Genomic DNA, 27,252 nt, shown 5'->3' on the forward strand with positions numbered 1-27,252 from the left:
ACCCAGGCTGAAGAGAACACAATTTAATGCTTGGGAAAGAGGGAAATAAACCACAGAGTAATAGGTGCAGGCAATTGTCTCAGGTAAATTGCAAGCAAAAGTCAAGAGATCTAAACCCTCCCTCCTGCTCCATTTTAATGTAATTTTATTATTCACACTAGTTGATAGTGTGAGGAGGGAAGAGAAAATATAGCTAAAATTTTACTTTTTTTTTGTTGGGTACAGTATCATTTATTGATAGTACATGATAAGGTAGGACTCCCCAAGCCCCTCCCCTTCTTCAGGGGGTCTGGGATGGAAAGTGGAGGTCAGGGGATTCTCAGTGTGTTTGGGGATGGGTTGGGACAAGGATTCCCCAGCTGCTGAGGGCCTCTCTCTTCCTCTTGCTGAGGCTGGTAGTCCAGGGGGCTCTTACTCTTTGGAGGCCACGTGGACCATAAAGTCCACTACCCAGTTGCTGTAGCCAAATTCATTGTCATACCAGGAATGAGCTTGACAAGGTGGTCATTGAGAGCAATGCCAGCCCCAGCATCAAAGGTGGAAATAGCAGAAGATGACCCGGTCCTCAGTGTAGTCCAGGATGCCCTTGAGGGGGCATCCCGATGCCTGCTTCACCACCTTCTCGATGTCCTTGTATTTGGCAGCTTTCTCCAAGCAGCAGGTCAGATCCATGACTGATATCTTAAGGGTGGGGACACAGAAGGCCATGCCAGTAAGCTTCCCATTCAGTTCAGGGATGACCTTGCCGGCAGCCTTGGCAGCTCCAATAAAGCAGGGATGATGTTCTGGGAAGCCTGTTGGCCATCACACCACAGCTTCCCAGAGTGGTTGTCCACAGTAGAAGACTGTGGCAGTGATGGCATGAACTGTGGTCCTGAGCTCCTCCACAATGCCAAAGTTGTCATGGATGACCTTGGCCAGAGTAGCCAGGCAGTTGGTAGAAGGCATTGCTGACAATCTTGAAGGAGTTGTCATATTTCTCATGGTTCATGACCATCATAAACATGAGGGAATCAGCAGAAGGGGCAGAGATGATGGCCCTCTTGGCCTCACCCTTAAGGTGAACCACAGTCTTCTCCATGGTGGTGAAGACCCCAGCGGACTCCACAACATACTCTGCACTAGCATTGCTCCCACCCTGCATTAATAAGGATGGCTACATTGACAGAAAAAAGTAGACCTCTGAAAGAACAATAAGTTCATTTTTCATCTCATTTCAGAGTAGGTTTCTAAGTCAGCAGGTAACTCTCCTCTATGTAGTGATTCAGGGATCCAAACTCCTCCCATCTTGCGTTTCTGTCAACTGCTAGGACCTTTTCTTTATTTGTGCAGTAGAGGCAGGGTCACCATGTGCATATTGCAGCTGCTGGAAAGAGAAAGTAGAAAAAGGTTCAGCCTAATGTGTACTGATGTGGGTTTGGTGCATCTCACATTGCTTTGGATACAGCATGCTTGCATAACTGTACCTAACTTAATAGCGGCTGGGAACTCTAGTATAGCTGTATTCTCAGGAAGAAAAGGAGACTGGATTTTGATAGATACCTCTCAGCCTTGTTCATCCTCTCCCCTATCAATGCTAGCTATCTAAATCCTAAATATGATCATGTTAGTCCCTCAGTTAAAACAAAAATAGGGGCACCTGAGTGGCTCAGTCAGTTGAGCATCAGACTCTTGATTTTGGTTCAGGTCATGGTCCCGGGGTCATAGGATCGAGCCCTGCATCGGGCTACATGCTGAGCATAGAGCTTGCTTAAGATTCTTTCTCTCTCTCTCTCTCTCCCACTCTACCCCTCTCCCCTGCTTGTGAGTGTGCCCTCACTCTCTCTAAAATTAAAAACAATTCTAGTAAAAAAATACGTAGTGGTTTTCTATTAGTGAACAACAAATATCTCACACTAAACTATGTGTTGAATACTGTAGATACAAGGAAAAGGAAAATAAAGATTTGATATTTATCTTCTTGGAGCTTATGGAGGAGCTAATATCCTAGGACTCTCGTGTGGTTTTTTTTCTCTCTCACCCCTACACCGCATCCGTTATAAAGACCTGTGAATTCTACTTCCATCTAAGGTACTACACATCCTTTCTCCTCTGGTTCCCACCAGCATCACCACGCTAGATCTTTTTTAAAAGCTTGAATTGCATAGCTCCTATATAACCAAATTTATAGAGGGGTTTATATCAAATGAGCCATGAATGTGCAGAGTATAGAGAGAAAGGAAGCATTTAATTTTAACTAATTTGTTGACATTATTTTATACTTATTCTCACTCTACTCTTGCTTGAAGCTATGAGGGAAACCTTTTCCAGAAATGCTATTCGATCCCTTTTCTTTTGTGTAATGGCTAGGTTCGTTACCTGTGGTGGTGGTCCCTGAGATTTCCTCTGATAGTCTTAAAAAAATTTTCTTAAGGTTTATTTATTTTTGAGACAGAGACAGAGCATGAATGGGGGGGAGGGTCAGAGAGAGAGAGGGAGACACAGAATCTGAAGCAGGCTCCAGGCTCCGAGCTATCAGCACAGAGCTCTACGAGGGGCTTGAACTCACAGACCGTGATATAATGACTTGAGCCAAAGTCGGATGCTTAACTGACTGAGCCACCCAGTGCCCCTCCTCTGATATTCTTACAACAAACTCCCTTCAATTTGGATTGCTTGAGAGGTGCCTACGTGACTCAGTTGGTTGAGCATCCGGCTCTTGGTTTCGGCTTAGGTCATGATCTCACAGTTTGTGGGTTTGAACCCTGTGTTGGGCTCTGCACTGACAGTGCAGAGCCTGCTTGGGATTCTCTCTCTCCATCTCTCTATGCCCCTCCCCTGCTCACTCTCTCTATTTATTTTTGAGAGAGAGAGAGAATCCCAAGCAGGCTCTGTGTTGTCAGTTGCAAAGCCCCATGTGGGGCTTGGACCCACGAACCACGAGATCATGACCTGAGCCAAAGTCAGATGCTCAACTGACTGAACTATCCAGGTGCCCCAATATATAAAGGTTGAAAACATTTGGATTGCTTGAATGGCTTTGTGCTTCTAGGTACCAAAAGATCCTTTAGTAAAATATTTTTTTATTTTTCAAAAAGTGTATTTAACATTTAATGGGGATATTGCATGGAACTAGCTGTTTTGAGGGTTACCATATCATCCTGAATGGAAGGGCTTTGGCGGTGGCTGATGCCCAGGCTGAAGAAGAGCCAGACATCTGTATTATTTTTCTATTGCTGCTGTAAGAAAACCACAAACATAGTGGTTTAATACAATGCCCATTTGTTATCTCATAGTTCTTTAGGTCAGAAGTCTGAAATTATGTCAAGATTAAAAAAATAATTCTTAAAATACATGTAATAGTGAACTACAATTAAAACAATTTGTTCTAGGGGCTCTGGATGGCTCAGTCATTTAGGCGGGCGACTTCAGCTCAGGTCATGATCTTGTGGCCTGTGGGTTGGAGCCCCGTGTCAGGCTCTGTGCTGGCAGCTCAGAGCCTGGAGCCTGCTTCGGATTCTGTGTCTCCCTCTCTCTCTGCCCCCTCCTCTGCTTGTCTCTTTCTCAAATAATAAACATTAAAAAATTTTTTTTAAAAAAATGATTTGTTCTAGTTATGGGATTGAATCATAAGCTCGTTCTGAAGTAAGGAAGAGAGGAGAGCATTGTAAGTGATAAGACATCTGACCCTAGCAGCATCTCTTAGTAGCTGTGGGAGTTAGGTTAAGTTACTTAAGCTTTCCCAGCAATATATAATATATTTCTATATAATAATAACACCTAAATCTTAGACTCATTATAAAGTTATAGGAGAATACTTGTAACAAAGCATATGTAAAACTGTTTGGAATAAAATAAATAATAAATGTCAAATAAAAAAAAATTTTAAATAAAGGAGATGATGTAAAATAGAACTCTTCTTAGCTTTTACAACTGTGAAATGCTTAGATCTTAAGAATATAGTTTGATGAGGGGCACCTGGGTGGCTTAGTCACTTAAGTATCTAACTCTTGGTTTCAGCTCAGGTCATGGACTTGCAGTTTGTGGGATCAAGCCCTGAATCAGGCTCTGTGCTGACAGTGCAAAGCCTTCTTGGGATTCTGTCTCTCTGCCCCTCCCCTGCTCCTGCTCTTTCTCTCTCTCTGAAAATAAATAAATACACTGAAAAAAAAAAAGAATATGGTTTGACGAGCGTTGATAGATATTTATGCCCCTGTGTAACTCACATCCCAATTAAGCTGTAGACCTTTGCTGTCACCTGTCACCCCTGAAGCTTCCCTGTGGCCCTTTCAGGTCCCTTTTTCCTACTCTACAAGAGGTAACTTATGTTTTATCTCTAAAAAGTAGTTTGGCCTGTTCTTGAAAGTTATATAAATAGAACTTTACAGTATGTACTTTTCTAGTATCTGGCTTCTTTTTTAATCAGAATAATGTCTGTGGGATTATCTATGCTATTGTGTGCTCCAGGTATTCGTTCCTTCATCTTGCTGAGTAGTATGAACATATCACAATTTATTTATTCCACTCTTGATGGATATTCGGATTGTTTTCAGCTAAGAATAAAGCCGCTTGGGTTGGTTGAGTGACCGACTTTGGCTCAGGCCATGATCTCATGGTTCATGGGTTCGAGCCCCCCGTCAGGCTCTATGCTGACAGCTCAGAGCCTGGAGCCTGCTTCAGATTCTGTGCCTCCCTGTCTCTCTTCCCCTGCCCTGCTGGCAGTTTCTCTCTCTCTCTCTCTCTCTCTCTCTCTCTCTCTCTCTCTCTCAAAAATAAATAAACATTTAAAAAAAAAGAATAAAGCTGCTTGGGGTGCCTGGGTTGCTCAGTCAGTTAAACTTCAGCTCAGGTCGTGATCTCAGTTTGTGGGTTTGACCTCCACATCGTGCTCTGTGCTGACAGCTCAGAGCCTGGAGCCTGCTTCCGATTCTGTGTCTCCCTCTCTCCCTGCTCCTCTCCCACTCACGCTCTCTCAAAAATAAATAAACATTAAAAAAATTAAAAAGAATAAAGCTGCTCTAAACAGTAATGAAAACATTTCTGGTGGATAGGAGTTTTCATTTCTCTCAATACCTGGGAGTAGAATTTCTGGGTCATGTAGTAAGTATGTGTTAAATTTAGTAAGAACAGTTTTCAAAAGTGGGCACACCAGCTTATAGTCCTACCAGTAAAAGATAAGAATCTCGTTACTCTACTTCCTTGCCAGCACTTAATCCTGTCCTATTGTGTGACAGTGAAGGAAACCAGAATATGTCACCCAAAATATGCCACTTTGGCATATTTGATTATTTTGAATTAAGAGCACTTAAGAGTAGGTGCAAGGACAGTCTGACCCTTCTTTTTCTTGCTGAAAGCAGGAGATAAAACTCCCGTGTGAACCATACCTTCCCTGTACGAGGAGGATAGAAGACCTTCTTGTCAGATCAGAGACTGGAGGAATCTGTGAACAAATCTTACTCTGTTGTTCTTCTCTCATATGTTTGTCTTCCTCAGTTTGCTGACTTGGGAAACCAAAAACTGATTTTCTTTGCCTTTCAGTTATTACCTTTTTTTGAAAAAAATGTTTAATGTTTATTTATTTTTGAGAGAGAGAGACAGAGACAGAGACAGAGTGCGAGCGGGGTAGGGGCAAAGAGAAAGAGAGACACAGACTCTGAAACAGGCTCCAGGCTCTGAGCTGTCAGCACAGAGCCAGATGCTGGGTTCAGACTTGGGAAGGGCAAGATCATGACTTGAGCTGAAGTCATAGCTTAACCGAGTGAGCCACCCAGGCGCCCCCGTTATTGCCTTTTGTTGAAGGTGCTACCTAAGCTGGAAGTCTAAGCTGCCATTTTCAGTTATTTTCCAGTAGAGTTTCTGGAAAGTATGGTAGGCGCCATGCTTGTCCATGTTTTTCTCTTGTTAATCTGTCTTTTTATTAGAGTCTCAGCCAGAAGCCCAAGATGGGTAAAAATTTCCTCCTTTACAACAGGGACTATGCCCAATTCTCTCTCTGTCGCCCCGTGTCAGCCTCACAATGACCCAATAAAACAGGTGCTAATATCACCCAAATTATATAAGATAAGGAAATTGAAGTACAAAAATAAGAACTAATTTGCCCCAAATCGCACAACTTTCAAATGGTGGTACAGGAAATTTCACAGGGTAGCCTGCCTCCAGCACTGCTCTCATTCAGATACTGCCTCTCCAGATACAGCTTAAAGAGAGAGAGCTATAATGTATATCGTTCTCATATTTTATATATAATAGATTACATTTCATTCTTATGTACAAATGAAAAGAGTTGGCCTAAGTAGATGATGTTGTGAGTTTATCACTTGTGCCCCCTACTCTTACTAAATTTCCTGGTTATTTTTCAAAGCTTCGATGTTAAGGTGTATTTTTTTCATCCTGGGTCGTGCAAATGATTCCAAGGAGGAAGTCAGGACTAAATTATAGCTGTTGTATGAGAATGACTATATGGTTAGGCAACAATACTCTTAGGTCTTCTTTCAACATCAAACATCTATTTTACAAAGAAAGTAGCTGCTGTATCCATAGGAAATATCTGTAAATCATTTGCTAAGAAGTTAGCTTTTTATTTTGTAATTTTTAGTCCCTGTAATCACATTTCATGCAAAAAGAATAAGTGGTAGAGAAAAGAAAAAACATTAATTTGAAATATTTTTTCCAGTTTTAGGTTGCAACTGTTATAAATATAAATGTGTGTATATTTGTAAGTGTATGAATATGTGTGTATTTACTTAAACATATTTTACTCAAAGATTTTCTTAGTCCTTTCCTACACTCTGTGAAGACAAAGGAGACCATTTCTATTTTCTACTATATGAGGTCCACACTGCAAACAATCAAAATTTAGGATTTAGATATAGTGGTAGTAAAACTTAAAAATCTATTAAAATTCATAAATTATAAAGATGGTATTCTTACAAGTCCTCAGCAGTTCTGAGAATATCTTTTCTTACAATAAAATCAACATTTTTGCCTGAGTATTCAAAAAGAAGCTTTTACAGTCCCAATCCTAATTTTATATAATTGTAAAATTAATGGTGATGATCATATAATAGGGGCAGATTTATATATGTGTGGGCATGATAGGGATGGGGAAACCCAAATACTAATTATAAATAAAGGAAATAAAATTCCATCTTTTGGAGTTAATTAAAAAAACGATATATCCTGATTTCAAATAGGGATGTCACTTAAACAAAAAAAAAAGCTTTCAAGGATTGTAAGACAGAAGCTAAACTGAATTCATTAGCTAAAGAACAAATGTCAATCAGAAGCAGAATTGATTATCCTTTAAAACAAGAAAAAGGAAATTCCTAAGGAAAATTTTAGCTGTGCTCATTCAACATTGCTCAGAGAAGAAACTTACTTGCAATGCTTGAGAAATCCCTTCTCTGGGGCAAATCTAACCCATGTTTGAAAGTGGGCTCATCAAGCTTTCTTACTAGCAATCATTCAGCGTATTTAACTTATTCCCTTTGTTCCATTTTCCTGTCCACTATTCAATCTTGTGATCATGATTTTTGTTTCTTCCCATGGAAGTGTGCCCATTGGAAAAGAATGTTCAGGCATGTTAACTTGAGTATCTAGTCTCTGTACAGGTATATTTTTAAATGTTTATTTATTTTTGAGAGAGAAAGAGTGTGAGCAGTGGAGGGGCAGAGTGAAAGGGAGACAGAATCCGAATCAGGCTCTAGGCTGCGGGCCTTTAGCATAGAGCCGGACGCAGGGCTCGAACTCACAAACTGTGAGATCATGACCTAAGCCAAAGTTGGATGCTCAACTGACTGAGCCACCCAGGTGCCCCAGTGTATTTTTTATTATAAATCCAAACGTTGACACTCGGTCTTTATACACTAGCCCCCTTGAACTGATTAATCTGAACCTGCTTAAGCTAACCTTGAAGTTTTCAGGGTATAAGAGTCAGATTCTGCAGGCACTTGAGTGAAATTATCAAGGTAATGGCACACATTACCAGCATTTTCCCCCAAAGAACTCTGGGTCACTGAGCGCTGTTTTCTTTCCAAAAAGTTGCAGCTCATCTCAAGAATCTACTGAGGCATTGTAAGATAATTGACAGCTTTTCTCTCCTAGAAAAAAAGAAAAGATTGACGTTTGTTAATTTACAGAATGGAATTAATAGCACAAATTGTTTTGTTCTGCTGTTTATAAAATACCTTTCTGTCTTGCAGATGGAATGACCTCTAATGATGAAAAGGGAAACCTTATCTCCAAAATGGTCTTAAAATTAGATGAAGACAAGGGTGGGTGGGTGGTTCAGTTGGTAGAGCATCCAACTTTGGCTCAGGTCATGATCTCGCAGTTGGTGAGTTCGAGCCCCGCAGCGGACTCTGTGTTGACAGCTCGGAGCCTGGAGCCTGCTTTAGATTCTGTGTCTCCTTCTCTCTCTGCCCCTCCCCTGCTCCTGCTCCTCTCTCTCTCTCTCTCTCAAAAATAAAAGCATTAAAAATTTTTTTAAATTAGATTAAGACAAAACTGACAAAATATTCAAAGTCTTAACTATTTAAATTGATTTCTTTGTGGGCTACTAAAAAAAAACAAAGAAATCAGTTATTTGGGAGGTAAGTTTTTGAAAACCATTTAAGTATTTTGAAAGGAACAGATGAGAAATACCAAAATCAAACTATTTTGCAGTTGCTAAATAGAATTTTTAAAAAATATATTATAAATATCCCTAAGGTTAATATAAGAAGCTGAGTCTTAAAGAACAATCCTATTCTGTGTGAGAACCTATAATAGGTTTGTTCTTGGGAGAAAAAGTAAATTTGTCAGAAGTTACTTGGAAGTGCCATGCTAATTTCAGGTAAGATGAAAGAGGTAACGGTAATGTTAATTAACATTTAAAATTAATGCTCTCTCTGTGTCTCAGAAATGTGATCTTGGGGCGCCTGGGTGGCTCAGTCGGTTAAGCGTCCGACTTCGGCTCAGGTCATGATCTCACGGTCCGTGAGTTTGAGCCCTTTGTCGGGCTCTGCGCTGACCGCTCAGAGCCTGGAGCCTGTTACAGATTCTGTGTCTCCCTCTCTCTCTGCCCCTTCCCTGTTCATGCTCTGTCTCTCTCTGTCTCAAAAATAAATAAACGTTTAAAAAAAAAAAAAAAAAAGAAATGTGATCTTTCTAATAGTCTTTATCTGTAGATGAGATACCTACTCAAAACTGGTGGAACCACCCAGAGAGCTTAACTCCAGAGCTTTGTTCTCTGATCACTACAGTGTGTCCTGGAACAGTTGATATTTACCTTAAAATGCAATCATTTGGGGGCACCTGGGTGGCATCTGACTCTTGATTTCAGTTCAGGTCATGATGTCACGGTTGTGAGATCGAGCCCAGAGTTGCACCAAAGTTGGGCTCGGGCTGGGTGTGGAGGTTGCTTAAGATTCTCTCTGATTCTCTCCGTCTCCCTCTCCCTCTGCCCCTCCCCCTGCTCACACTCACATGTGCTCTCTCTCTCAAAAAAAAAAAATGCAGTCGTTTGAACCTATGTTTCGGTAGTGTTACATAAGAGAATTCTAGGTAAAGAATTGTTGACTGAGCTGTTAAGTACAGCTAAAATTTCAAGTAGGAACTTGAATACTCTCTGACAATTCTTATGACTACTGGTGAATCAATTCAATTCAATTCTTTACATTTAATAATACAAATAAATATGTATTTTTTAATGTTTATTTATTTTTGAGAGAGACAAAGACAGAATGCGAGTGGGTTAGGGGCAGAGAGAGAGGAAGACACAGAATCCAAAGCAGGCCCCAGGCTCCAAGCTGTCAGCACAGAGCCCGACGCAGGGCTCAAACTCACAAGCTATGAGATCATGACCTGAGCCAAAGTCAGATGCTCAACCGACTGAGCCACCCAGGCACCCCTACAAATAAATATTAAAAAAAATAAGTTTGAAGTCAGGGCCACCTGGGTGGCTCAGTTGGTTGAGCATCCGCTTCTTGATTTGGTCTCAGGTCATGATTCCAGAGTCATGGGATTGAACTCTGCATGAGGCTGCATGGTGAGCCTAGAGCCTGCTGAAGATTCTCTCTTTGTCAGGTGGCATCTGGGTGGCTTACTTAGATGACCGTCTGACTCTTGATTTCAGCTCAGGTCATAATCTCATGATTTGCTGTCAGCACGGAGCCTGCTTGTGATTCTCTCTCCCTCTCTCTCTGTCCCTCCCCATATGCATGCCTTCTCTCTCTCTCTCTCTCTCTCACTCTCTCTCAAAATAAAAATTCTTTCTCTCTCTCTGCCCCACTCATGCTCTCTCTTAAAAAAACAAAAAACAAAAAAATCCATGCTCATGAATTAGAAGAACAAATATTGTTAAATTGTTAATGCTACCCAAAGCAATCTACATATTTAATGCAACCCCTATCAAAATAACACCAGCATTCTTCACAGAGTTAAAACAAACAATCCTAAATTTGTATTGAACCAGAGAAAATCCTGAATAGCCAAAGCAATCTTGAAAAAGAAAACCAAAGCTGGAGGCATCACAATTCCAGACTTCAAGATGTATTACAAAGCTGTAATCATCAAGATAGTGGTTGGGGTGCCTGGGTGGCGCAGTCGGTTAAGCGTCCGACTTCAGCCAGGTCACGATCTCGCGGTCCGTGAGTTCGAGCCCCGCGTCAGGCTCTGGGCTGATGGCTCAGAACCTGGAGCCTGTTTCCGATTCTGTGTCTCCCTCTGTCTCTGCCCCTCCCCCGTTCATGCTCTGTCTCTCTCTGTCCCAAAAATAAATAAAAAACGTTGAAAAAAAAATTTCTAGCTTTGTGTGAATTCCTCCAAAGATATTTTACGCATATAGAGGCAAAAATGTAAAAACATTATCTTCTACTCCCTACTCACCCTCCCAGTACAAATGCTTAAGCTTCCTTATGGAAGGTAGTAAGAGCCTCATAATAAGAAAGAGTCTCCTAGTGCTTTTTAATTTCTGGGTGTTTGCTGAATCCATTGACACCCACACCAACAGTAAAAAACAAAACAAAAAAACCCAAAAAACCCTTAATCTCCATTTTTTGAGTTGATTTTATGCCTCAAAATTTTCCTTCCAACCCTAGTTGATTTCAGGAATTAACTATTTTCAGGCTAACTACTCCTCATTGCCAGCTCCCATTCTATTTACTCTAGGGATTTTTCTACTGAAAAGAAAAAAAAAAAAAACCGTAGTGACTCCCAAAGTAGGAATTTATAACTATTTCCCTAATTGGCTGTGTATGTATACCATTTTTTTTCTTTCCCATAATCTGCTAGCTATTGTTTGCCCAACACTTAAGGAGTAGGAGGTAGTTGTGTTTTAAAGCAATTAGGTAAGCTGGCAATGACTAGAAAACGATTATTGTAAACCAGTTTCCTCCTTCAAATTAAATTAACTTTATCCAGATTAAATAATTATTTGCTGGGTGTCTGGGTGGCTCCGACTTTGGCTCAGGTCATGATCTCGAGGTTCGTGGGTTCGAGCCCCGCGTCGGTCTATGGGTTGACAGCTCAGAGCTTGGAGCCTGCTTCAGATTCTGTCTTTGTCTCTCTCTGCCCCTTTCCTGCTCATGCTCTGTCTCTCTCTCTCTCAAAAACAAACATTAAAAAAATTATTTGTGCTACTTGCCTCTTTACTTTTCTGTCTTCCCTAGCAGATAATTAATGGACAGGACTGTGCCCCCAAGACCTATCACAGAAGCCTGTCACATTTTAGGGCTTTGTAAGTGTGCATGAAATGAAAGAATAAACAACTCTATCTACCCAGGTGATTCTAAACAGATCCAGAAAATCTGCATTTTTCTTCTTAAACTTGAGTTACTTGGGAGAAAGATTCTAGAGTGAACTAAATGAGGATCATACTTAATTTCTAGAGGAAGACCTTGTTTAAGGCTCTGGACTAACGTTTGGGGTTAGTGCCAATGATTTGGGAAAGATTTGCCTTATATCCTGAGAATGGCAAAGTTTCACAGGCATTAGTCTTTAGTCTTTTCACTTGATCATGGGCATGATTTCTATATTGATGTATTTTTTAAATCCAAATTCATGATATATAACCTGAAAAGGCAATTTTCCTAGTATGTGAATTTGTTTATATCAAAATTTACAGTAGCATAAGAGTTAAATATAGCTATTTATAGGTTGTTTATTTATTACGAGCTATAAAAAATATGGTACAGGAAATCTCCTTACTCTCTTGCAAGTCTACTGGCCTTTTTTTAACTATGAGTCTATAGTACTAGTTTTTTTAAGTAACTGTATTATAGAAAATTACATGCACAAAAAGAGACAATGAATCCTCACATTCCTATCCTCCAGCTTCAATAGTTATCAGCTTGCAGATAAACTTGTTTTATCTCTGCCCCACTCATTCCCCCTTCCTACAGGGATATTGGAAGCAAATCCCAAACCATCACTTCATATCATTTTATCCATAAATATTTCAGTATGTTTCTCTAAATAATAGAAATTAAAAAAATAATTGACAACGATACATTAGTTTTAAGTGTACAACATAGTGATTCAACTTCTCTATACGTTATGCTACGTTCGCCACAAATATAGCTACCATCTGTCACCATAGGGTGCTATTACAGTATCATTGACCATATTCCCTATGCTGTGACTTTTATTCCCATGACTTACTCATTTCATAACTGAAAACCTGTACCTCCCACTCTTCACCCATTTTGCCCATCTCTCCACCCCCTTTTTCTCTGGCAACCATCAGTTTGTTCTCTGTATGTATAGGTCTGATTCTATTTGTTTTGTTTTGTTTATTCTTTGTTTTTTAGACTCCACGTATGAGTAAAATTATATGATATATGTTTGTCTTTCTCAGTGTCACTTATTTCACTTAGCATAATACCTTCTAGGTCCATCCATATTGTTGGAAATGGCAAGATCTCATCTTGTTTTATGGCTGTGCAAGATTATATCATATATACATATATCACATTTTCCTTATTCATTCATCTATCAGTGGACACTTGGATTGCTTCTATACCTTGGCTATTGTAAATAATGTTGCGATAAATATACAGGTGCATGTAACTTTTTTTTAAGTTTATTTTTGGGACAGAGAGACAGAGCATGAATGGGGGAGGGTCAGAGAGAGGGAGACACAGAATCTGAAACAGGCTCCAGGCTCTGAGCTGTCAACACAAAGCCCGACGTGGGCTCGAACTCACGGACCGCGAGATCATGACCTGAGCCGAAGTCGGACGCTCAACCGACTGAGCCACCCAGGCACCCCACATGTAACTTTTTTAAATTGGTGTTTTTATTTCTTTGGGTAAATACCCAGTAGTGAAACTATTGGATTATATGGTATTTCTATTTTTATGAAAAATGTTTATTTATTTATTTTTGAGAGGGAGAGAGTGTGCATGTGTGCATGTGTGAGCAGACCAGGGGCAGAGAGAGAGAGAGAGAGGGAGAGAGAGACTCTCAAGCAGTCTCCATGCTCACCATGGAGCCCGAGGAGGGGCTCTGTCCCACGACAGTGAGATCACGACCTAAGCCAAAATCCAGAGTTGGACACTTAACTGACTGAGCCACCCAGGTGCGCCAATATTTCTATTTTTAATTTTTTTGAGAAATCTCTGTAGTGTTTTCCACAGTGGCTATATCAATTTACATTGCCACCAATAGTGCATGACGTTTCCTTTTTCTCTATATCCTTGCCAATACTTGTTATTTCTTGTCTTTTTTGTTTGTTTGTTATTGTTTTAGCCATTCTAACAGGTGTGAGGTGATAGCTCATTGTAGTATTGATTTGCATTTCTCTGATGATGAGATGATTAGATGATTGCATTCTCTGATTTTGAGCATCTTTTCATGTGTCTGTTGGCCATCTGCATATCTTCTTTTGAAAAATGTCTATTCAGGTCCTCTGCCCATTTTTTAATTGGATTTTGTTTTTTTGGTGTTGAGTTGTATAAGTTCTTTATATTTTGAATATTAACCCCTTATCAGATATATCATTTGCAAATATATTCTCTCATTCAGTTGGTTACCTTTTTGTTTTGTTGATGATTTTTTCACTGTGCAAAAGCTTTTTAGTTTGATGTAGTCCCAGGAGTTTATTTTTGCCTTTGTTTCATTACCTTAGGAGACATACCTAGAAAAGTGTTGCTGTATATGGCCGACGTCAGAGAAATTATTGCCCGTGTTCTCTTCTAAGACTTTTAGGTTTCAGGTCTCATATTTTAGTCTTTAAAATCCAGTTTGAGTTTATTTTTGTGTATGGTGTAACAAAGTGTTCCAGTTTCATTGTTTTGCATGTAGCTGTCCAGTTTTCCCAGCACCATTTGTTGAAGAGACTGCCTCCTTTGTCATGGATAAATTTACCATATAAACCTGGATTTATTTCTGGGCTCTCTATTCTCTTCTATTAATCTATGTGTCTATTTTTGGGCCAATACCATCCTGTTTTAATTACTACAGGTTTGTAGTGTATCTTGAAATCTGGAATTTTGATAATTACAGCTTTGATTTTCTTTATCAAGATGGCTTTGCCTAGGGGCGCCTGGTTGGCTCAGTTAAGCGTCCTACTCTTGGTTTTGACTCAGGTCATGATCTTGTGTTTCATGAGTTTGAGCTCCATGTTAGGCTCCGTGCTGACAGTGCAGAGCCTGCTTGGGATTCTTATCTTCCTCTCTCTCTGCCTCTTCCCTGTTCGTGCTTGCTCATGTGCTCTGTCTCATTCTCTCTCTCTCAAAATAAATAAATCAACTTAAAAACATTTTTTTAAAAGATGGCTTTGACTATTTGGGGTCTTTTGTGGTTCCACACAAATTTTAATATTACTTCTGTTTCTGTGAAAAATGCTGTTGGTATTGTGGTGGGGATTGCACTGAATTTGTAGATTGCTTTGGGTAGTATGGACATTTTAAAACTATTAATTCCTCCAATCAATAAACATGGACTATTTTTCCATTTTTTGGTATCATCTTCAATTTCTTTCATCAGTGTTTTATAATTTTCAAAAAGTACAAGTCTTTCACCTCCTTGGTTAAGTTTATTCCTAAGTATTTTCTTCTTTTTGGTGCAATTGTAAATGGAATTGCTTTCTTAATTTCTCTGTTACTTTGTTATTAGTGTATGGAAATGCTATCAATTTCTGGGTATTAATTTTGCATCCTACAGCTTTACTAAATTCATTTATTGCTTCTAGTAGCTTTTTTTTTTTTTTTTGGTGGAGTCTTTAGGATTTTCTATGTATAGTATCATGTCATCTGCAAATAATCAGTTTTATCTCTTCTTTACCAGTATAGATGTCTCTTATTTCTTTTTCTCTCTGACTTCTATCCCTACAACTACCAACACTATGTTGAATACAAGTGACAAGAGTGGAAATTCTTGTCTTATTCCTATTCCTAGAGGAAAAGCACTCAGTTTTTCACCATTGAGTGTGATGTTAGCTGTGGTTTTGTTTTTTTTTTTTAATGACCTTTATTATGTTGAGGTATGTTCCCTCTAAACCCACTTTGTTGAAAGTTTTTATCATGAATGGGTGTTGATTTTGTCAACTGCTTTTTCTGCAACGATTGACTTGATCATATGATTTTTATCCTTTATTTTGTTGAATTGGTATATCACACTGGTTGATTTATAAATTGAGCCATTCTTGCGTTCCTGGAATAAATCCCACTTAATTGTGGTGAATGATCCTTTTAATGTATTGTTGAATGTGGTTTGCTAATATTTTGTTGAGGATTTTTGAATCTATGTTCAGCAGGGATATTGTTCTGTAGTTTTCTCTTTTTGTGATGTCTTGTCTGGTTTTAGTATAAGGATAACATTGGCCCTTAGAACGTATTTGGAAGCTTTCCTTCCTCTTCTATTTTTTGGGAATAGTTTGAAGAGAATTCCTATTAAATCTTTAAATGTTTGCTAGCATTCATCTGTGAATCTATCTGTTGTTGGACTTTTATTTTTTGGTGACCAAAAAAATCTTATCTTTTTATGACCAATTCAATTTCTTTACTCATTGGTCTCTTCAGATTTTCTATTTCTTCCTGATTCAGTTTTGGAAGGTTGTATGTTTTTAGGGATTTATTCATGTCTTCTATGTTGTCCAATTTGTTTGCATACAATTGTTCATGCTATTCTCTTATAATCCTTTGCATGTCTGTGGTGTCAGTTACTTCTCCTCTTTCATTTCTGATTTTATTTATTTGGGTTCTTTCTCTTTTTTTCTTGATGAGTCTGGCTAACAGTTTATCAATTTTGTTTATCTTTTTTTTTTTAATTTATTTTTATTTTTATTTTTATTTTATTTTATTTTTTTTTTATTTTTGGGACAGAGAGAGGCAGAGCATGAACGGGAGAGGGGCAGAGAGAGAGGGAGACACAGAATCGGAAACAGGCTCCAGGCTCCGAGCCATCAGCCCAGAGCCTGACGCGGGGCTCGAACTCACGGACCGCGAGATCGCGACCTGGCTGAAGTCGGACGCTTAACCGACTGCGCCACCCAGGCGCCCCTTGTTTATCTTTTCAAAGAACCAGCTCTTGGTTTCTTTGATTTTCTTTCTTTCTTTCTTTTTTTTTTTTTTTTTTTAGCCTCTCAGTCATTTATTTCTGCTCTGATCTTTATTATTTCCTTCCTTCTACTCACCTTGGGCTTTGTTTGTTCTTTTTCTAGTTCATCTAGGCCTAAGTTTAGATTGTTTATTTGAGCCTTTTTTATGTTTGTTTCTTGAGGTAGGCCTGTATTGTTATATACTTCCCTCTTAGAACTGCTTTCTCTGATTTTGGATCATTTTCATTGGTCAAGATAGACTTTTTTCCCCCCCAAAAATAATTAAAATTCATTTTTTATTATTCATGATTTCTTAATATTATAAAATATCTACTTTTCATATTTCCCTGATTGCCGAATGTATATTTTACAGTTTCTTTATTTGAATCAAGATCCTTGGGAAGTCCACACATTACAATTGGTTGATCTATCACTTAAAATTCTCTTAATCTATAGCTTTCTATTTAGTCTCCTTTTATTCCTTCAAAATGACCTTTTTTAAAAACCAGGTTGTTTGTCCCACTGTTTTTCACATCTAGATTGTGCTGATTGTGTTGCCATGGTGGAGTTAATATGCTCCTCTGCTTTTTTTTTTAAATTTAAAATGTTGTAATGTTTATTATTTTTGAGAGAGAGAGAGAGACAAAGCACCATTGTTGGGAGAGGGAGACATAGAATCTGAAGTAGGCTCCAAGCTCTGAGCTGTCAGCACAGAGCCCCACATGGAGCTTGAACCCACAAACTGTGAGATTATGACTTGAGCTGAAGTTGGACACTTAACCAACTGAGCCACCCAGGCACCCCAATTTTTTTTTTTTTTAAATTTTAGAGAGAGACTGTGAAAGCAGGGGAAAGGGGCAGGGGTGGGGAGAGAGAGACAGAGAGAGAGAGAGAGAGAGAGAGAATCCCAAGCAGGCTCCACACTTAGTGGAGAGGCCCACACAGGGCTCAATCCTACAACCCTGGGATTGACCTGGGATCATGACCCCAAGCTAAAATCAAGAGTCAGATCAACCAACTGAGCCATCCAGACACCCCTCCTCTACTTTTAGTTTCCCTAAATTGTTAGATCTAGGTTCTTTTTTTTTTTAAGTTTGTTTATTTATTTAGAGTGCAAGAGTACGAGCAGGGGAGGGGGAAAGAAAGAGAGAGAGAAACCCAAGCAGGTAACACGTTGTCAGTGTACAGCCCAATGCAAGGCTCTATTCCATGAGACCCAAGATCATGATTTGAGCTGAAATCAAGAGTTGGAGGCTTAATGGGCTGAGCCATCTTGATAACAGATTCACTTTTGAATTTTTTCTGCAAGACTTTATTTATTTATTTATTTATTTATTTATTTGGAGAGTGCACACAAATTGGGGGAGGGGTAGAGGGAGAGAGAGACAGAAGATTCCAAGCAGGCTCTGCATTGATAGCAGTGTGTCCAATGTGGGGCTTGAACTCACAAACCATGAAATCATGACCTGATCCAAAGTTCAACGCTCAACCGACTGAGTCACCTAGGTGCCTCAGGAGAGAGAGAATCTTAAGCAGTCTCCAAGCCCAGAACAGAGCCTGAAGCGGGGCTCGACTCAGGACCCTGAGACCATGACCTGAGATGAAATTAAGAGTCAGATGTTTAACCAACTGAACCACCCGGTCACCCTGGCAAGACGTTTTAAAACGTATTATTGTGGACTTTCATATGAAGGTACATAATGTCTGTTTCACTCTCTGTGATTTAAGCAGCTATTGATAATCAATATGCCTAGATCCATTTGTTTGCTAAGGGTTGCAAAATGGTGATTTTTCCACTGAAGATTTCCCCTGATCCTTAAAAAAAATTTTTTAATGTTTATTTATTTTTGAGAGAGAGAGAAAGGGAGAGAGAGCATGGCAGAGGGGCAGAGAGATGGAAACACAGAATCCTAAGCAGGCTCCAGGCTCCGAGTTGTTAGCGCAGACACAAGCACACGGGGGCTTGAACTCATAGACCACAAGATCATGACCTGAGCCACCCAGTTGCCCCTCCCCCAATCCTTAAATATTCTTTAAAAATAGTGTTGTTGTTGTTTTTTTTTTTTTTTTTTTCAACGTTTTTTTTTTTTTTATTTTTTTTTATTTTTGGGACAGAGAGAGACAGAGCATGAACGGGGGAGGGGCAGAGAGAGAGAGGGAGACACAGAATCGGAAACAGGCTCCAGGCTCCGAGCCATCAGCCCAGAGCCTGACGCGGGGCTCGAACTCACGGACCGGACCGCGAGATCGTGACCTGGCTGAAGTCGGACGCTTAACCGACTGCGCCACCCAGGCGCCCCAATTGTTGTTGTTTTTTTAAAAGGTTTTAGTGTATTGTTTCTTAAATATTTGCCATACTTATATACACATTCCCTGACTGGTGGCCATGTAGACTTTCTGAGTTTTCACTCTGTAAACACTGATGGGATCACCATTCTTGTACATTTCCTATGCATAACTCATTATTTGTATATCTGGTTATTTCTTCAGAACAGTCTTAGTAGGGGAGGTCCAAGGCATAAACAGCTTTATAGCTTCTTCCTACGTACTTAAGTGTCTTCCTCAAAAGCAGCAGTTCATTCCCTCCACTGATAAGAACGCCTAGTTCCTATATATCTTTACCATTCTCACATATTTAATGTGTTTGTATTCCATGTTTTTTATTAAATGTAAATTGTAATGTGTGCATTAGGAAGGTATCTACTATAAATACACTAAGAAAATTCAAGGTTTGTTATTTCATAAAATGCATAGAAGCTAGAAAAAACAGTTGTTCACATATAAGAAAATAAAAAATTAATCTGTAGAAATTTCAAAACTGTGAAAAATTTTTGAACTCCTTGGTGGGCCTCATGTTTATTCGCATTTTTTTTCCAGGAATTAATTGTAACTATAGACTAGCTTTGTGTGTGTGTGCAATTTAATGTTCTAAAATTTTTGAAGTAATGTTTTTTAAATAAAAGTCAATTTCTGACTATAAATATAATATGCTAATTACAAAATGCTGTTCTGTGGAATACTATCTTAGAAATAATGCCTTGGGTTTTGTGACTCTTATTTTATAATTAAAAAAATTTTTTATGTTGATTTATTTTTGAGAGAGAGAGACAGAGAGAGAGAGAGAGAGAGAGAGAGAGAGAGAGAAACAGAGCATGAGCAGGGGAGGGGCAGAGAGAGAGGGAGACAGAATCCAAAGCAGGCTGCAAGCTCTGAGCTGTCAGCACAGAGCCCGACGTGGGGCTCGAAGTCAGCAACCGTGAGATCATGACCTGAGCTGAAGTTGGTTGCTCAACTGACTGAGCCACCAGGCACCTTGAACCATTTTATAATTTTAAAGTTTCCTTTAACCGGCTATTATAAGGAAAATTGTCTGATTTCCTTCCCTATAAACAAGCTTAGGGGTTTTAAGATGTGGATTCAGAGTTTACCTTTATGATTTACCATATATGTATATCCTTGTGCCTTAGTTTCTTTAGGGCTGATATTCAACTGGGAGGCATTAGGATGGCTATTTCAGTAGGTGAAAGCTGTACCAGTTGTGAAACGTTCTGAACATCATCCCCGAGGATATGAATGTCAACCTGGTAGTTACACCTTCTGACTTTCATTGTGGTCTCAAAGATCCTCATCTGAAATCACAACAGAACCCTTTTTTCACTCTGTACCTATGGAAATTGTCAAACTTTTCCTGCTTAGCAAAATTGCTGAGAGGTGCAAAGTGATAGATACCCTGTGTGAGAAAGTGTCTGCAGTGACTGTGGACATGTGTCAGATCTGCAAGGTGGCAATTTAACCTCTGCAATGGTCATGTGACTTTTAGCAAACAATTTCTTCAAGGATGTACTTCCTTGCATACATGGTCTGGTCTTTTAGGAAACAAAATTAGGAAGTTCACTGCTTAAGATGTGTCTTCCTCAGGGGGCACCTGGGTGGCTCTGTTGGTTAAGTGTCTAACTTCTGCTCAGGTCAGGAACTCACAGTTTGTGAGTTTGAACTCTGCATCAGGCTGTCTGCTTTCAGCACAGAGTCTGCTTTGGATCTTCTGTTTCCCTCTCTCTGCACTCCTCCCCTGCTCACACATGCTCTCTCTCAAAAATAAATAAACATGAAAAAGATTTTTAAAAAAGATTAGTCTTCCTCAGAACTTTGTAATGGGACTTATAGGTATGTTATTATAGGGTTTATTAATGTCTAAAGTTTGAGGAAATGGTGAAGCATCCATTTAAAAATCAATACTTGGACAAGTAATGTATGATTCTGCTTATACGAGGTCTCCGAAATAGTCAAACTTAGAGAAGCAGAAAAGAGAATGGTGATTGCCAGGGGACGGGGAGATGGAAGTGGATGTTCAATGGGCATAAAGTTATAGTTATACAACATCTGTGAGTTCTAGAGATCTTCTGTGGGATGTATTGTGTGTAATTAGCAATATGGTGTTGTGCACTTAAAAACTTAAAAGGGTAAGAGTGCCTGGGTACCTCAGCCAGTTGAGCGTGTAACCTTGGCTCATGATCTCATCGTTGGTGGGTTTGGGCCCCACACTGGGATCTACACTGATTGCTCAGAGCCTGGAGCCTGTTTCAGGTTCTGTGTCTCCCTTTCTCTGTCCCTCCCCAGCTTGTGCTCTCTTTCTCTGTCAATAATGAAAAAAAAAAAAAAAAACCTAAAAAAATTGTAAAAAAAAAAAAGCCTTAAGAGGGCAGTTTTCATGTTAAATGTTCTATAACAGAAATTTTCTTCTTTTTCTTTTTTAAAAAAATTTTAAAAAATATTTATTCATTTTTTGAGAGACAGAGACAGAGCATAAGTAGGGGAGGGGCAGAGAGAGAAGGCACAATCCAAAGCAGCCTTCAGGCTCTGAGCTTTAAGCATATTCCTTTGGGGCTTAAACTCATGAACTGCAAGATCACGACCTGAGCGGAAGTCAGACGCTTAACTGACTGAGTCACTGAGGTACCCATCTTTTTTCTTTTTTCTAAGTTAAAAGAAAAAAAGTTTTTTCTTTTTAGAGAGAGAGAGTGAGATCACAGGGGCAGAGGCAGAGAGAGAGAATCTTAGGTAGGCTCCACTCTCAGCATGGAGCCCCACACCCTGGGTTCATGACCTAGGCCGAAATTAAGAGTCAGACACTCAACCAACTGAACCACCCAGGTACCCTTATTGTTTTTTTTTTGTTTGTTTGTTTGTTTGTTTTTTTTAAAGCAAAGGGGCACTGGGAAACTTTTAGAGGTGATGGATGTGTTTATTACCTTGATTTATGGTGATGGTATCATAGGTGCATACATATGTCCAAACATCACGTTGTATACATCAAATATGTGCAGTTTTTTTGTGTATCAATTATACATTAATAAAACTATGAAAAAATCAGTGCTTGTTATAAAAACTGATCACACCCAAATGTGATCAGCACCTGAGTAAATAATATTGTACCAAATTCAATTTCCTGGTTGTGAAAATATACAATATTAAGGGGTGCCTGGGTGGCTCAGTCAGTTGAGCCTCTGACTCTTGATTTCGGCTCAGGTCATGATCTCATGGTACATGGGTTCAAGCCCCACATCAGGCTCTACACTGTTAGCAGAGCCTGTTTGGGATTTCCTTTCTCCCTCTCTCTCTGCCCCTCATGTGTGCTCTCTCTCAAAATAAATAAATAAAACTTAAAAAGAAAAAGAGGGGCGCCTGGGTGGCGCAGTCGGTTAAGCGTCCGACTTCAGCCAGGTCACGATCTTGCGGTCCGTGAGTTCGAGCCCTGCGTCAGGCTCTGGGCTGATGGCTCGGAGCCTGGAGCCTGTTTCCGATTCTGTGTCTCCCTCTCTCTCTGCCCCTCCCCCGTTCATGCTCTGTCTCTCTCTGTCCCAAAAATAAATAAAAAATGTTGAAAAAAAAAATTAAAAAAAAAAAGAAAAAGAAAAAGAAAATGTACTATGTTAAAATTAAAAAAAAATGTTTGACATTAAAGTATTAAATATTTTATTTTAATTTTGATAACCATCCTTTCAATCATCTCTTTATGCTATTTACACATCCCTCTTTGCTTCTGTTCCTTTCAGGTAATTAATAACTTTCTGACCTGTGTTTACATATTTCTCCGTGTTTACATGGTTGCATACAATACATGGATTTTTGGTTTATTTCATAAATGTGATTAGATTATGTTTACTTTCATGAAGGTTGTTATTTTTACTTGAAAATACATTGGGAAAGAAGTCTCTTCAAACAAACTAACTGATATACAGGGAACTCAGTCCTTTTTTCTTCTTCTTTTTTTTTTTTTTTTGAGAGAGAGAGCCCTTGCGTGTGAGTGGGGGGAGGGGCAGGGAGAGAGAGACAGACAGAAGGAAGAGAGAGAGACATAGAGTCTTTTTTTTTTTTAATTTTTTTTTAACGTTTATTTGTTTTTGAGACAGAGAGAGACAGAGCATGAACGGGGGAGGGTCAGAGAGAGGGAGACACAGAATCTGAAACAGACTCCAGGCTCCAAGCTGTCAGCACAGAACCCGATGCGGGGCTCGAACTCACGGACCGCAAGATCATGACCTGAGCCGAAGTCGGCCGCTTAACCGACTGAGCCACCCAGGCGCCCCAAGACACAGAGTCTTAAGCAAGTTTTAACTTGGTGGGGACTCCGCCGAGAGGCTCAGTCTCACAACCCTGGTATCATGACCTGAGCCAAAATCAAGAGTTGGATGCTCAACAAACTGAGCCACCCAGCTGCCCTAGAACTCAGTCCTTTTAGTGGCTTCACAATAGTCAATGTATCGCAGTTTATTAAACTGTCCCCCTACTGATTGATATCCCGTTGTTTTGCTACTCAAATATTGTTGAAATAAATATCTTACAAATACAGTATATACTTTGGACTGATGCTTTTATGTCTATGGGGTAAATTCTTAGGGGATGGGATTACTAGATTTAAAGAATATGAATTTAAAGAAAACTTTGGGGGCGCCTGTCTCTGCACTCAATGTGGAGCCTCCTTGAGATTCTCTCTCTCTCTCTGACTCTCCCCTGTTTTCATTCTCTCTCTCTCTCTAAAAAATAAAAAATAAATAAAACTTTGTTTAGATATTTCCAGACTTCTTTCCAAAATGGCTGCATTATTTTACATTTTCAGCAGTAAAGGATGAGAATACACTTTTCCTTATATCCCTACCAGCAGTAGGTGTTCGATTGGTTTATAACTGTTGTGAATTTGATAAATTAGAAGTTATATCCCATTGTTATATTAATTTACATTTCCCTGACAGTTGTCTGCTTGAGCAGGCTTATAAAAGTTTATTGATCATTTGGATTTTTGTGTGTTTGAATTGCCATTCATAGCTGTAGGCCTCTTTTTCCATTGGATTGTTTTTGTCATTTTCTCAATAATTTGAAAAAGCTTCTTGTATATTGCAGATATTAATCACTTATCTTTTTTTTTTTTTTTTTTTTATTTAATTTAATTTTTTTTTTTTTTTAACATTTTATTTATTTTTGAGACAGAGAGAGACAGAGCATGAATGGGGGAGGGGCAGAGAGAGGGTGACACAGAATCGGAAACAGGCTCCAGGCTCTGAGCCATCAGCCCAGAGCCCGACGCGGGGCTCGAACTCACGGACCGCGAGATCATGACCTGAGCTGAAGTCGGCCGCCCAACCGACTGAGCCACCCAGGCGCCCCAATCACTTATCTTTCATATGTGTTACAATTCTTTCCCCTGAGCTACTTTTTTTGCCTTTTGTCTATGTTTATGGTATTTGCCATATCGCATTACATTTTTTTAATGTTGTGAACTCTATATTTTTCTTCAATGGCTTCTAGGTTTCCTAACTTTTTAAAGAAAAGTCTCCTTAACCCCTAAATTACACATGCATTGTACTCTATTCTTTCTGATGCTTTTGTTACTTTGTTTAGTTGTTTACAATTTTTTAAAGTTGTAGTGCTGATTATTAAGTAATCCCTCTTTCTTCAAACTCACCCTTCTATATTCTGCTCTGTGCTTCTGCATCTGGGACTCTGCAAATCTTGTTTGAGCTTTGATAGCTGGCTCCCTGCTAGGCTCTGCCAATGGGAGGCAGGACAGGGAGACTGGAAGGATCCAGGAAGAAGAAGGGACTCCCTTATTCTTGTTTGTTTTTGTTCTTGTCAACAGCACTACAACAATGAGTATTCACCCAGGAGCAACTTGCTTCCAGAGCAATATTCCAGTTTGCAGTTTTTCCAAAATGTACACCAGCAGACTTATTGCACCACCTCAAAGGCATCAGCCAGTTGGTACCCCCCAGTTCTCTGGAAGTCTCACTTATAGCTCTGAGGGCCCCATCTACAACCTTCTAAATTGTACTAATCCCCACTCCTTCCTTTGTTCTTCCAGCCTTTGGGGATAGTGGCGGCTTCCTTCAGTTTTCCCTCTGATATCTCACATCCTCTTTCTGTGCTTTTATTTCTTGAGTATGTAGTTAATAATTCTTTCTATTAAATTCTCTCTATAAAAATAACTGACATGGTTTCTGTTTCCTGACTGGACAACAGAGGTTGCTGTGGAATATTTCAATTTTTTCCTTCTTTTTTTTTTTTTTGTATGTCATGCTTCTGATGTTAGGAATTTTATGGAGGCCAGTTTCTCATCCCTTCAAGTGGCTCACCAATTGTCCTAACAGCATTTATTACCTAATCTATCTTTTTCCTACTGGTTTTGTTTAAAATATTTTTTGATATAAAAATTTAAAAATTTTTACCAATTCATCCCACCAGATCATTCTTCTTTGTTCTTATGCTTTGAAAAGTCCTTTCCACGTGGGTCAGAAGAATAATCACGTCTATTTTCTTCCCGTGTTCTCATAATATATCATATCACCTCATTTAGTTTTCAAAGTTTAAAAAATTGAGACCCACTAGAAGAATATTTTTGGCTTTGTCAATGAATATACATATACATGTTTATATAAAATTGAAACAAAAATTTCACAAAATCATCTTTGTGGCAGTGATTTTCAGTACTCACAAAAAGTCTCTTCTGTTTCTCAGTTCTTACACAGTTAGTTAGATACAGTCTGTGTTCTGCCAGAAGGATGTAAGCAGAAGTGCCGTATGTAACTTCTAAGAAGTCTCCCCAGATAGAGAGACCATGTCCTCCTCGTTCATTTCTTTTGCTTGCTGGCTAAAATGTGGGCATGATGGCTGGAGCTACAGCACTCTTGAACCATGAGGTGACTTTGGGAATGGAGCAATGACAGAGAAGCAGCCTGAATGAGGACTTCCTGGAACAGACACCTCATGCTTAGCCTGCCTACACCTTGATTTTAATGTGAGTAATTAACTTCTCGACTTTAATGTAAGAAATTATTTTTTGTGTGTTTTACTGTGACTCCCAGCCAAACTTAATTCTTGCAAATACACCTTCCATAATTTACACTTCTACCAACAGTATGTGAGAGTGCTGCTTCTCCAGTGTCACCAACAGGTATGTTGTCAAACTTCTGAGTTTTGATAATCTTAAAAATAAGAAAAATAATCTGACTTTTAATTTGCATTTCTCTTATTGTATATCAGGTTTTAAATCTTTTATTTAGGGTGATTTATATTTCTTTTTCTATAAACTCTTTGGAAATAAATATTTTCCTATTAAGTACATGATGTTTTTTATTTGTTTCTAGGATTTCTTTATATATTAAGAAAATTAATCTTGGGGTGCCTGGGTGGCTTAGTCAGTTGGGTGTCCGACTTTGGCTCAGGTTATGATCTTTCAGTCTGTGAGTTCAAGCCCCACGTCAAGCTCTGTGCTGACAGCTCAGAGCCTGGAGCCTGCTTCAGATTCTGTCTCTGTCTCTCTCTGCCCCTCCCCTGCTCTCACTGTGTTTCTCAAAAATAAAATAAAAACATAAAAAAAAATTAAAAAAAAAGAAAATTAATCCTTTACTTCCTTTTCCTGTGATATGAGTTGCAAATATTTTTCCAAATTTGTTATTTGCCTTGTAACTTTACTTTTTATTTCCTTTTTTTTTTTTTTTTTTGGTCTTGCAGAAGATTTCTGAAAGTTTTGGGAAAAGCCTATAATCAAATTTTTGAAACTTTCCCCCCTGGTGTTTAGATTTTAAGTCCTAGGACAAGGTCAAAATCATAAAATAATTTTGTTTTCTGAGACTTTAATGGATTTTTAAAATTTATATCTTTGAAGATAGTATGTAAAGTATGAACCCAACTTTATCTTTTTCCAAATGGCTTCCTATTTGTGCAAACCATTTATCTTTATACTATTGATAGGAGATATTGACCTTATAAGTACTAAATTTTTGTTTTTATTTGGGTTTATTTCTGGACTTTGTATTTTGTTCCATTGATTTGTCTATTCATATGCCAAAATCCATATTTTAAATTATTGAGGTTTTAGAATATGTTTCTATATTTAATAGGGCTGCTCCCTTCTTGCTGCTTTTTTTTTTTCAAAATTTTCTTGCTATTCTTAGTTGTTGGTTTTTGGTTTTTTTTTCATATTCAGATATTAACCAGCCTGTGTAGGTCTAGAAAAAAAAAATTCTGTTGACATATTTATTGGGATCTCATTCAGTTTACCAATAAATTTTGGGAGAATTGACACCTGTAGGATATTGTATATTTTAATCTGATTACTTATTCAGTATTAGGAATTTTTTATTAAAAATATTTAAAGTTTATTTATTTGTTTTTTAAAGTTTATTGATTTGAGAGAGAGAGCAGGGGAGGGACAGAGATAGAGAGAGAGAGAGAGAGAGAGAGAGAGAGAGAATCCCAAG

At 38.9% G+C, this 27,252-nt stretch overlaps 1 pseudogene; it reads right to left on the bottom strand.

The window, feature by feature from the left end:
* Window positions 1-411: 411 nt before the first annotated feature.
* On the bottom strand, window positions 412-20,106 carry LOC131490750 (glyceraldehyde-3-phosphate dehydrogenase-like; annotated as a pseudogene).
* Window positions 20,107-27,252: the final 7,146 nt, after the last annotated feature.

The sequence above is a fragment of the Neofelis nebulosa genome, chromosome 12 (genome assembly GCF_028018385.1).
Source record: "Neofelis nebulosa isolate mNeoNeb1 chromosome 12, mNeoNeb1.pri, whole genome shotgun sequence".
Lineage (NCBI taxonomy): Eukaryota > Metazoa > Chordata > Mammalia > Carnivora > Felidae > Neofelis > Neofelis nebulosa.